Source organism: Scyliorhinus torazame, chromosome 9 (genome assembly GCF_047496885.1).
Source record: "Scyliorhinus torazame isolate Kashiwa2021f chromosome 9, sScyTor2.1, whole genome shotgun sequence".
In the NCBI taxonomy this organism is placed as follows: domain Eukaryota; kingdom Metazoa; phylum Chordata; class Chondrichthyes; order Carcharhiniformes; family Scyliorhinidae; genus Scyliorhinus; species Scyliorhinus torazame.
In genome coordinates this window covers 157,244,760-157,257,629 of record NC_092715.1, presented here as the reverse complement: position 1 = coordinate 157,257,629, position 12,870 = coordinate 157,244,760, and the positions used below count along the sequence as shown (strand labels likewise).

The window sequence follows — 12,870 nt, the reverse complement described above, 5'->3', positions numbered from 1 at the left end:
CCTGGATTGTTTTATATGTTATTACACCTATAACAAGTCAACAATAAAAGCAATTTGAACAAAGGACATTTTATTGATGTTTTACATTTTTTAAAAATTCTCTTCATTTCTACGTGTTGAAATAATCATGCTTTCCTCTATTTGAACTTTGAAATTAACAAATTCACAATATGTTGTTAACAATATTGATCTACATTTCCTTCCTATGAAAGCTGTTTTAACTAGAAAAGTTATCTCTGCAAGAGAAAATAAGTGACTTCAATACCATTTCAAATTAAGTACAATTTTGATAATAGGCAGCATTAGCTATTTGCTTTTGAATAATTATTGAAAAATACCCCATTTCATGGCATTAGAAAGTCAGCTTTTTAAATTTAGTAAAGCCTAATTACTCTACCATCCTGACGAGCTTTCCACAGCTTCCACCTTCTGTCAATTACAGCTCTTCCAAAGATGTGCTCCCTGTATCCTAACTTGCATCAAATCCTGCGCCACCAGCACTCCTGTTTGCTGACGTTCACTGGCACCTGCAAAAGCAATGCCTCAAATTTTAAATTCTCATTTTTGTATTCAAGTCCCTTCATGACATCATCCTTTCCACTCGCAGCCTTCAGCACTCTCTGGCGTTCCTCCAATTCTGGTTTCTTGTGCAGTTCTGATTTAATTTGTCCCCCATTGGCTGCCTGGTCTTCAGTTGTCTAGGCCTTAAGCTCTGGAATTTCCTCCCGGAACTGCTTCATCTCTCCTCCTGGCGTTCTTTATCCGTGGGTTGGGGGTGGTGAAAGCCTGCCACTGGTCTGTTAAGTGTCTGAGTTGGACAAGATGTGGCAGACCTTCCCAAAAAGAAGCAAGGGGCTCCCGTCGGCTCTCCAGCCAGCGGCTGAGACCCCTGTTGCCTCCACAAGATTCTGCCTTTTATTCCAATATTAATAATTTAATATTAACTTTTAATCATTAAATCCATATTGCCTCCCCCAAAATCAAGTTTGCACACTCCAAGGCCAACAAACATTAAAATGCTGAGTGTTAATGTTTTAATTTGGAGAACACTTCTTTCTGCTTTAATCCATGGACTTTGCTTTCCACAGCCAGTGGGCACTACAGGGGTATGGAGTATCTTACATGCACTGTAACAACATTAGGATGTAGGTAGGATGTCCCTTGATTGGGACATTTTATTTTTTGCTGATGATAAGCTTCTTTTCATTTGGTTAGCCTATTTTCCTCTCGTATTAGTAGTGCCTTCAGTATCACCCTTATTCTCAACGAAAACACCAGACCCCTGGAACTAAAATGATTGCGCCAAGTATTCTTTACATTTGTTCTGCTCCACTGTTCCCCACAATTACAGTACCTAAGGGTGCTGTATTTTTTAAAATCTGCAATGTGTCTACCGTCACCTGTCAGCCAGACTGAACTGCAAACTTCTCTGTCCTTTCTGGAATATGGTATAAAAGACAAAACTACTCCTCATTTCTACTGTGCCATTTATTTATCTCCACCTGGCCCCATGGCTGTTTCTCTTCAGTTATCCAATGTTTCTCCATTACCTCCATGCAGTCCATTCATCTCCTCCCACTCTTCATGCTCTATTATTTATCTCCATGCAGCCAGTAACTTCTTCAATATCTTTCTGCAGCCAGTCCTTCCGATAATATTTACTTGCAAAATCTCGCCTATTTAATTTTACCCCTTCATTCTACTTTATCATTTATCTCTATCAAGAATATATGAAAACTCCTTTTTGCCTACACTTCCTGATATCCTTTTTCCATTATGAATGTGAATGAAATAAATACAAATAAATACTGAATGTACCATTTTAAAATAGGGTATGATTTTTATCTTTTGAACTTGACAGAGTTGTCCCATGACTTCTAACCTACTTCACCATGTGTTATGGAAGACAGGTTATGGGAGGGGTTATGCTAGCAGTTATCATGTTGCTATACTGGTGATCAAAAGGGCTGGTCTAATGATTCAAATACATATCCCACCATTGGAATTTAAATTCAATTAATTAAATAAACATGGAAAGAAAGACTTTCACACATATAGAACTTTTCGTATCTACCAGACACCTCAAAGTACTTTACAGCTAATGAAGTATTTTTGAAGTGTAGAAACATGGCAGACGATTTACACAAAGCAAACTCCCACAAACAGCAATGTGTGACCAGATAATTTGTTGTTTCATGATGCTGGAGGGATCAATACTGACCAGGGGGATATGGTGGTACAGTGGTTAGCACTGCTGCCTCACAGCACCAGGGACCCAGGTTCGATTCCGACCCCGGGTGACTGTGTGGAGTTTGCACATTCTCCCCGTGTCTGCGTGGGTTTCCTCCGGGTGGTCTGGTTTCCACCCACAGTCCAAAGATGTGCAGGTTAGGTGGAGTGGCCATGATAAATTGTCCCCAGGTGGGGTTATGGGGATAGAAAGAACAAAGAAAATTACAGCACAGGAACAGGCCCTTCGGCCCTCCCAGCCTGCGCCGATCCAGATCCTTTATCTAAACCTGTCTTCTATTTTCCAAGGATCTACTTCCCTCTGTTCCCCGCCCGTTCATATATCTGTCTAGATGTATCTTAAATGATGCTATCATGCCCGCCTCTACCACCTCCGCTGGCAAAGCGTTCCAGGCACCCACCACCCTTTGCGTAAAAAACTTTCCACGCATATCTCCCTTAAACCTTCCCCCTCTCACCTTAAAATCGTGACCCCTTGTAATTGACACCCCCACTCTTGGAAAAAGCTTTTTGCTATCCACCCTGTCCATACCTCTCATAATTTTGTAGACCTCAATCAGGTCCCCCCTCCACCTCCGTCTTTCCAACAAAAACAACCCTAATCTACTCAACCTTTCTTCATAGCTAGTACCCTCCATACCAGGCAACATCCTGGTGCACCTCTTCTGCACCCTCTCTAAAGCATTGACATCCTTCTGGTAATGTGGCGACCAGAACTGCACGTAGTATTCCAAATGTGGCCTAACCAAAGTCCTATACAACTAACATGACCTGCCGACTCTTGTACTCAATATCCCGTCCGATGAAGGCAAGCATGCTGTATGCGTTCTTGACCACTCTATCGACCTGCGTTGCCACCTTCAGGGTACAATGGACCTGAACTCCCAGATCTCTCTCCACATCAATTTTCCCCAGGACTCTTCCATTGACCGTATAGTCCGCTCTTGAAATAGATCTTCCAAAATGCATCACCTCGCATTTGCCTGGATTGAACTCCATCTGCCATTTCTCTGCCCAACTCCAATCTATTTATATTTTGCTGTATTCTCTGACAGTCCTCCTCGCTATCTGCAACTCCACCATTCTTAGTATCATCTGCAAACTTGCTAATCAGACCACCTATACCTTCGTCCAGATCATTTATGTATATCACAAACAACGATGGTCCGAGCACGGATCCCTGTGGAACACCACTAGTCACCTTTCTCCATTTTGAGACACTCCCTTCCACCACTACTCTCTGTCTCCTATTGCCCAGCCAGTTCTTTATCCATCTAGCTAGTACACCCTGAACCCCATACAACTTCACTTTTTCCATCAACCTGCCATGGGAAACTTTATCAAATGCCTTACTGAAGTCTATGTATATGACATCTACAGCCCTTCCCTCATCAATTAACTTTGTCACTTCCTCAAAGAATTCTATTAGGTTTGTAAGACATGACCTTCCCTGCACAAAACCATGCTGCCTATCACTGATAAGTTTATTTTCTTCCAAATGTGAATAGATCCTATCCCTCAGTATCTTCTCCAACAGTTTGCCTACCACTGACGTCAAGCTCACAGGTCTATAATTCCCTGGATTATCCCTGCTACCCTTCTTAAACAAAGGGACAACATTAGCAATTCTCCAGTCCTCCGGGACCTCACCCGTGCTCAAGGATGCTGCAAAGATATCTGTTAAGGCCCCAGCTATTTCGTCCCTCGCTTCCCTCAGTAACCTGGGATAGATCCCATCTGGACCTGGGGACTTGTCCACCTTAATGCCTTTTAGAATACCCAAAACTTCCCCCTTCCTTATGCCGACTTGACCTAGAGTATTTAAACATCCATCCCTAGCCTCAACATCCATCATGTCCCCCTCCTTGGTTAATACCGATGCAAAGTACTTATTAAGAATCTCACCCATTTCCTCTGACTCCACGCATAAATTCCCTCTTTTGTCTTTGAGTGGGCCAATCCTTTCTCTAGTTACCCTCTTGCTCCTTATATCCGAATAAAAGGCTTTGGGATTTTCCTTAACCCTGTTAGCCAAAGATATTTCATGACCCCTTTTAGCCCTCTTTATTGCGCGTTTGAGATTTGTCCTACTTTCCCGATATTCCTCCAAAGCTTCATCAGTTTAAAGTCGCCGAGATCTTATGTATGCTTCCTTTTTCATCTTGGCTAGTCTCACAATTCCACCCGTCATCCATGATTCCCTAATCTTGTCATTTCTATCCCTCATTTTCACAGGGACATGTCTGTCCTGCACTCTAATCAACCTTTCCTTAAAAGACTCCCACATTTCAAATGTGGATTTACCCTTAAACAGCTGCTCCCAATCCACATTCCCTACCTCCTGCCGAATTTTGTTATACTTGGCCTTTCCCCAATTTAGCACTCTTCCTTTAGCACCACTCTCGTCTTTGTCCATGAGTATTCTAAAACTTACGGAATTGTGATCGCTATTCCCAAAGTAATCACCGACTGAAACTTCAACCACCTGGCCGGGATCATTCCCCAATACCAGGTCCAGTACGGCCCCTTCCCGAGTTGGACTATTTACATACTGCTCTAAAAAACTCTCCTGGATGCTCCTTACAAATTTTGCTCCATCTACGCCTCCAACACTACATGAGTTCTATTCAATGTTGGGGAAGTTAAAATCTCCCATCACGACCACCCTATTGCTCCTACATTTTTCTATAATCTGTCTACATATTTGTACCTCTACTTCATGCTCGCTGTTGGGCGGCCTGTAGTAAAGTCCCAACAATGTTACTGCACCCTTCCTATTTCTTAGCTCTACCCATATTGCCTCAGTGCTCGAATCCTCCATCGTGCCCTCCTTAATCATAGCTGTGATAGCATCTCTGACCAGTAATCCAACTCCTCCACCCCTTTTACCTCCCTCTCTATCCCTCCTGAAGCATCTAGACCTTGGGATATTTAGTTGCCAGTCTTGCCCTTCTCTCAACCAAGTCTCAGTAATACCAATATCATCATATTCCCAGGTACTAATCCAAGCCCTAAGTTCATCTGCCTTACCTGCTACACTTCTCGCATTGAAACAAATGCACCTCAGACCACCCTTTGCGTCCCTTTGTGTTCATCATCTCTTCCCTGTCTACTCTTCCCCTTAGTCACATAGAGTTTATTATCTAATACCTTACTGGCTTTAGTTGCTGCCTCTTTACTGACCTCTAACTTCATAATCTGGTTCCCAGCCCCTGCCACATTAGTTTAAAACCTCCCCAACAGTGTTAGCAAAAGCACCCCTAGGACATTGGTTCCAGTCCTGCCCAAGTGTAGACCATCCGATTTGTAATGGTCCCACTGCCCCCAGAACCGGTTCCAATGTCCCAAAAATCTGAACCCCTCCCTCCTGCACCATCTCTCAAGCCACGTAGTCATTCTGACTATTCTTGAATTTCTACTCTGACTGTCGCATGGCACTGGTAGCAATCCTGAGATTACTACCTTTGAGGTCCTACTTTTTAACTTATCTCCTAATTCCCTAAATTCTGATTGTAGGACCTCATCCCGTTTTTGACCTATATCGTTGGTGCCTATCTGAGGTGATGAGTTGCTTTGTGCTGCAGAAGCCGATGGGAAATCCGGGTCTGGATTCACCGTTTTTGAGACTAAGTGCGGAGGAACTGTGACGTTTTATGTAAACAAATCGGGGCCGACCCCTCAGAGTCCAAAGATGTGTAAGTTCGGAGGATTGGCCATGTAAATTGCCCTTAGTGCCTGAAAGGTTAGTTAGTGCTGGATGAAGCCTGGGCCTTTATTAAACCACCATTTTTCACACTACAGCCAACACATGTAGAAGATCTAATGGCTAGTCAGAACTGGAAACCAGTGAGATCCTGTTGACCTTTGTGAATATTGTAAATAGTGTTAATGTCAAAGGAGGTGAATACAATGATAATCCTTATATAACATTTTTACTTGTAGCATTGTATTTGTTTAATACACCACTGGGACCCACACAGTGACCTCAGTGATACAATGCCTATTTGTAAATAGGCACTCCTGCTGTGTGCTCCCCTTGTTGCCTCAGAGAGGAGGTTGAGGCAGCCTCCTCACCTCTATGGTCATACTGCTGTGAGCACCGTGATGGCTGGTCTCAATGTCTTTTTGGGGGCTACTTGGGACTAACCGGCCTGTATTTCTACAGGGGCAACCATCATCACCATGACCTGGGTCACGTGTGCTCTCAGTCAGAGAAGACAAGGAAGCAGAGTATGATGAGGTCACCATGCTCTGGAGCTTTCGCTGCCCTCAGTGTGCTCTCCCAATGGCTGGAAGACGTCAGTAACTGGGAGCAAATGGGATACCCTGCACGGTTATCACTGGCCATCTGCGAGTTGTCCTATTCAGGGTCCTTAACTCCTCACATACATAACAGATATCAGTGCTCTTGCGCTGATCCAGGCAACAGATCCATGAACCCTGATGCTCCTCATGCATGCAGGTGCTGCCGAATGAGGCTTTTCAAGAGGTTAGCCTCTCTCTTATGGGTGGAACTCATATGCTTAAAGCTCTGAAACATGTTGGACACACTCCTGAGATGAGGCGACCTCCATAGCCCTCTATTCAACAGCCATTAGGTCCTCACTATTGGCACTTCACCCACAAGGTAATCTTCTCCACGTGGTATGTAACACCCCTACTTCCTTGACAGCCGTACCCATGAGCACTGTGTCTACATGTTTACAGGGAGCAAGTAATGTCCTCCAAGTTTGAGGAGCTTCCTGCACCTCATGTGCCCCTCAGCAATGCATGTGTTGCCACAAGTTGAGGTGGGTGGGGTGGGTGGGAACTAATTAAATGTAACGGTCTCTCACCTTTCCCTAACAAAGGTCATGGAATGTTTTCCTACACTGGATCCAGGTTCTGTGGTGCTCACCCAAGATGCCCTCAACCAGAGCAATCTGCACCAGTGGCCTGTTCATTGTTTTTTAAAAATGTATTTTATTCCAAACATATTCAAAAACATAAATATTCTGGGGAACATTCTCCCAACTCTCAATTTTACAGTCTGTACAAGTTTTTCCCCCTTTTTCTTGGCACAGGCATGTCATGGTTCGCTTGCCTTCCTTCTTCTGACATCCTAGGGCTCTGGAGTTCCAGGAAAATAGCATATGATGTACGTGTATCAGTATGTTTGTGAGGGTTGCCGTTTCATAAGCCTGGCACAATAATGACTTGGCTTGTGTGGTGTTGTCACCTGTAAAGGACTTGCCATCTAATGGTTCGCTGACCTCACCATTTCGGTGCGCATGCCGGCACAGCATTCTTTGACAGCTTGCAGCTAACTACATCAAAATGTGACACAGCTCCTTGAATGCCACACATGCCTGGCATTGGCGCAAGGCAGTCACCAGGCGACAACTCATTGGTGCCCCCTTTCCGCAGAGTTTGTGGGGAGATGGGTGTTGTGAGGTCCGAGTAATTGGATCATCCCCTGAGTTGGCCTGGTCCCTTCCCTTGTGGATCTGCTCTGCTAATTGCTGCAATGAGTGGAGGCTGGGAGAAGGACCCCTTGGTGCTGTGTACCCCTCACTCAGGATTCCAGCAGTTTATAGGGCACACATACTAATTACTTATTCCGAAGTTGCGGTTCAGCCAGCAGATCAGCGTGAGTTACCAACCCTCTCTTTACACACCCTTGCTGCACTTACAGACCGTCTGGTCGCTGCCCCGCCCCCGGGCCCGCCGGGCGGGAGAGGAAACCCTCCCCATCCCTTAAAAAGCAATCTGGCCCGATGGTGAAACTGATCACTGCGACGGCAGCGGGCAGAATCTCCGCCTGTGTCTCGATGATGCGAATAGAGGGCGGAGCTGCACTGCGTGGACGTATCCATGGAAACTGCTCGATACAGAAGTGTCACGTGAGGCCGCTCTCCAGCTCGCGGCTCACCTGGGCGGCGGAGGTAAGGTGTGTTTTTCAATGGCCTCAGGTGTACTGTTTCTGCTTACACTCAGTGAAAAGATATTTACAGGGAACAGAGAGTTGAATGATCGTTTTTTTTAGTCCAGAAGACGGTTTTCTACTGAAGTTGCCCAGGGATCTGGGAGCCTATTCTTCCTGGTATATATTAATGAGTCCTTGGTGTGCAGGACAGTTTCAAAATTTGCAGATGACAATGAAAGTTGGAAGTATTGTGAGGGGAATAGTGATAGTTTGCAAAATAACTTAGAATTGGCGGACACTCGTGGAGGAAATTCAGTTCAATGCAGGGTAGTGTGATTCGTTTTGGTAGGCAGAACGTGAACAAAGAACAAAGAAATGTACAGCACAGGAACAGGCCCTTCGGCCCTCCAAGCCCGTGCCGACCATGCTGCCCGACTAAACTACAATCTTCTACACTTCCTGGGTCCGTATCCCTCTATTCCCATCCTATTCATATATTTGTCAAGATGCCCCTTAAATGTCACTATCGTCCCTGCTTCCACCACCTCCTCCGGTAGCGAGTTCCAGGCACCCACTACCCTCTGCGTAAAAAACTTGCCTCGTACATCTACTCTAAACCTTGCCCCTCTCACCTTAAACCTATGCCCCCTAGTAATTGACTCCTCTACCCTGGGGAAAAGCCTCTGACTATCCACTCTGTCTATGCCCCTCATAATTTTGTAGACCTCTATCAGCTCTCCCCTCAACCTCCTTCGTTTCAGTGAGAACAAACCGAGTTTATTCAACCGCTCCTCATAGCTAATGCCCTCCATACCAGGCAACATTCTGGTAAATCTCTTCTGCACCCTCTCTAAAGCCTCCACATCCTTCTGGTAGTGTGGCGACCAGAATTGAACACTATACTCCAAGTGTGGCCTAACTAAGGTTCTATACAGCTGCAACATGACTTGCCAATTCTTATACTCAATGCCCCAGCCAATGAGACAATACGTGGAGAGACAATACTCAAAAATGGATACAATTCTAAAGGGATGCATGCACAGAGGGAGCTGCACAAATCATTGAAGGTGGCAGAACAAGTTGCGAGCACGCGATTAATAAAGCACATAACATCCTGAGATTTAATAGTAGAGGCATTAAGCAGTAAAACAAGGAAGTTATGTTAAACCTGTGTAAAACTCAGGTTCAACCAGCACAGGAGCATTGCATCTTGTTCTGGGCACCATGCTTTAGGAAGGAAGTAAAGGCATTGGAGAGAGTGCAGAAAAGATCCTGGAGAATGGTTCCAAGGTGAGGCACTTCAGTTCCATAGATAGACTGGCAAAGTTGGGACTGTGTTCCCTGGAGAAGAGAAGGTTGAGAAGACATTGGATAGAGGTATTCTATCTAATACCTCTAAAGGCACAGATTTTAGGGAACTAGCAAAAAGAAGCAATGGCGACACGAGGAAAAACTTTTTTAATGTCGTAAGTAGATCGGATCTGGAATGCACTGGCAGAGTGGTGGAGGCAGGTTCAACCAAGCAATTCTAAAAGGAATTAGATCATTATCTGAAAAGCAAAAGTGCACAGTACTACAGGAAAAAGGTGGAGAAGTGACTGCCTTCTACTGTGCTGTATCCATTCTATGATCTTATGATTATTCTCAACCTTGTTTCATCCATTGCAGTATGGTTTGATGGTGGGTGAATGTTTGTACTTTTGTTTGTGTGCGAATTTGGTCAAGTGCTGAACAAATCTTCTGAAGTAGGGAGCATTTAGAAAGGTGCTTTGTATTTAAGAGGCTCAATAAGTTTCCATTTGATGCGTTTCAGTTGCCTCAAAAACCATTGTTGATTGGATGCCTCTGGGTTTCTACAAATAAAAAAACTCACTTTTTAAATAATGGTTTAAAAAATCTTTTTAAGGGATTCCCAAACTATCTAGGTTCAACAATTATGAATGCCTGATTGTAGGGCCAGCATGGTAGCGCAGTGGTTAGCATTGCTGCCTCACGGCGCCAAGGTCCCAGGTTTGATCCCGGCTCTGGTCACTGTCCGTGTGGAGTTTGCACATTCTCCTCATGTTTGCATGGGCTTCGCTCCCACAACCCAAAAGATGTGCAGGGGAGGTGGATTGGTCACGCTAAATTGCCCCTTAATTGGAAAAAATGAATTGGGTACACTAAATTTATTTTTTAAAAAGAATGTCTGATTAAGGTTATGGCAGAACTGTGGAAATGTACCTATTAATCTCAACCTTTAGAATAAATGGGGCTGTTTATTTCACTGTTCCCCAGCATACCCCTTTGAATTTGGTCCCTGGGCACATTTGGTGGAAGTCAGGTGTCCTTTGGTGCAGGTCAGATGGCCGTTGGAATTGTTACATCTGCATAAAAAGTGCGTAAACCCATTACTGTCAAACTCACTGGAACTATCAACAGATCTGCCAAAATCAACCATCCAAACTGTCAGATGCACCTGTAAGACCATAAGACATAGGAGCAGAATTAGGCCACTCGACCCATCGAGTCTGCTCCGCCATTCAATCATGGCTGATATTTTCTCATCCCCATTCTCATGCGTCCTCCCTATAACCCCTAATCCCCTTATTAATCAAGAATCTATCTATCTCTGGCTTAAAGTCACTCAAGTGATTTGGCCTCCACAGCCTTCTGTGGCATAAAGCTCCACAGATTCGCCACCTTCTGGCTGTAGAAATTCCTCCTCATCTCTGTTTTAAAGGATCGTCCCTTTAATCTGAGATGGTGTCCTCTGGTTCTAGTTTTTCCTACAAGTGGAAACATCCTCTCCTCGTCCACTCTATCCAGGCCTCACAGTATCCTGTAAGTTTCAATACGATCCCCCTCATTCTTCTAAACTCCAACGAGTACAGACCCAGGGTCCTCAACAGTTCCTCATACAACAAGTTCTTCATTCCAGGGATCATTCTTGTGAACCTCCTCTGGACCCTTTCCAAGTCCAGCACAACCTTCCTTAGATACAGGGACCAAAACTGCTCACAATACTCCAAATGGGGTCTGACCAGAGCCTTATACAGCCTCAGAAGTACCTGGTCTTGTATTCTAGCCCTCTTGACATGAATGCTAACATTGCATTTGCCTTCTTAACTGCCGACTGAACCTGCACATTAACCTTATTAAAAAAGTGTCAAGAGGAACTGTCAAAAGCACTTGTCAAAGGGAGCGGCAAAGGAATGTCAGAGTCTTGCCCATTAAATCATTGTTCCCCCCGCACACTAAACATTTTTTCAATGATTGATTACGATTTCACTCTGTCTTTTGACATATGTATGAGGCCTTCCATTACTGGATTTGTGCTGTGTGACTGACTGCAGAATCATCCATTCTCACAGTCGGATCTCTGCCATTTCACAACTTGATTGACAGCAGCTACATGTGTTTATAGACTCTTTGAATAATGACTATGAAATCTACTGCATGTGATTGGGATTATGCACTTGAATGAAATCTTTCTGTGTCCTGAGTAAAGCTCTATTTGGTTGAAGGAATTTAAATGTAGCAAATAGTTTTTTTTTATGAATGAGAGGACCAGAACATGAGGGGAGGTGGCAAGCACATTTGGATTGCCACGCCGCTCCTTTTTGCTTACACTGGAATGGAGCTGCACATTTCTTACCTGATCGCCCGATCTTCCAACGTGGGGCCGGTGAGAAATGTGCAGTGCAACTCTTCAGAAATCCTCTCAATCTAATACAGCAGCGTCAGGGGAATTGACTTCATGCCTTTTTTTATGCATTAGCTACCATAATACAGGCCAGTTTAAATGAGAAGCCAGGGAGAAGCGAAGTGTGTAAGTGGGCAGGATATAGGATAGGTTGGGCAATGGGGATGGTAGGGTGATTTGGGTGAGGTCTGATGGATCAGGGGTAGTAATAATCAAGGGGTCAGGAGGGTAGTCGGGGGTGTAAGGGTGCAGTCAGCAAGGTCCAGTGGTGGGGGGGGGGGGGGGGGGGGGGGGGGGGGAGGGATATTATGGTGTGGGGATAGTTGGAGGTTCGGGAGCCCCACTGGGATGTTGGCAGTGTCAGCCCTATAGTTGGCCAGAAATTAGAAGTGGTTTTAATTTTTCCAACTTCTCCTGAGTAACCATTCTGGTAAGAGAGTCAGAGCCATCCAAAGTCTCCAATTTAAATCAGATGGTTCCCGGTGCAGTATAATTATCCACTGGAAGATTGAATATCCTGGGCAATTTTTGTGCAGTCATCGCATGGGACCACGTGAGGGTTGGGGACTTCTGAGGGTCCAGCACATTATTTGGGGTATCTACTGGGTGAGATCACCCCCACCCCTGGAAGATTGGAAGGTCTGAGTTGTTGTGAAGTCTGCAACAGATACTTAGAACTTAATTTCATAAAACTGGAATTTATCCCATCCCTGTGTCCTGAGGTCTGCTAATGGTGGATGCTACGTGATTTGGCATGGTAAGAGTAAGGGCGAAGGGTAGTGGGTGGGGTCATGGGTTGGCATGAGTTGGCCAGAAGTTGGCACAGGGCTATAAAGGGCCAGGGGTGGGGTGTGAGGTTATAGGTTGGCATGGGCAATATGAGGGGTAATATATTGGTATGGAGGGTATGAGGGGCCATGGGGTATGGGTAGAGCGGCATGGGTTGGAATGGAAGAAATGAGGAGTCGTGGAGTTGATGTGGGCATGGGGTGCCATGTGCTGGCATGGATGCAGCACAGGGAGTATGTGG

At 44.9% G+C, this 12,870-nt stretch overlaps 1 protein-coding gene across 1 annotated transcript in view; it reads left to right on the top strand.

Annotated features, from left to right (window-relative positions):
- Positions 1 to 8,002: 8,002 nt before the first annotated feature.
- LOC140430127 (uncharacterized) overlaps positions 8,003 to 12,870 on the top strand; it is a 171,269-nt gene continuing 166,401 nt past the window's right edge. Inside the window, exon 1 of the mRNA XM_072517639.1 lies at positions 8,003 to 8,174. The gene's annotated coding sequence lies outside the window, so the exon portion shown is untranslated. The remainder of the gene's footprint in view (positions 8,175 to 12,870) is intronic.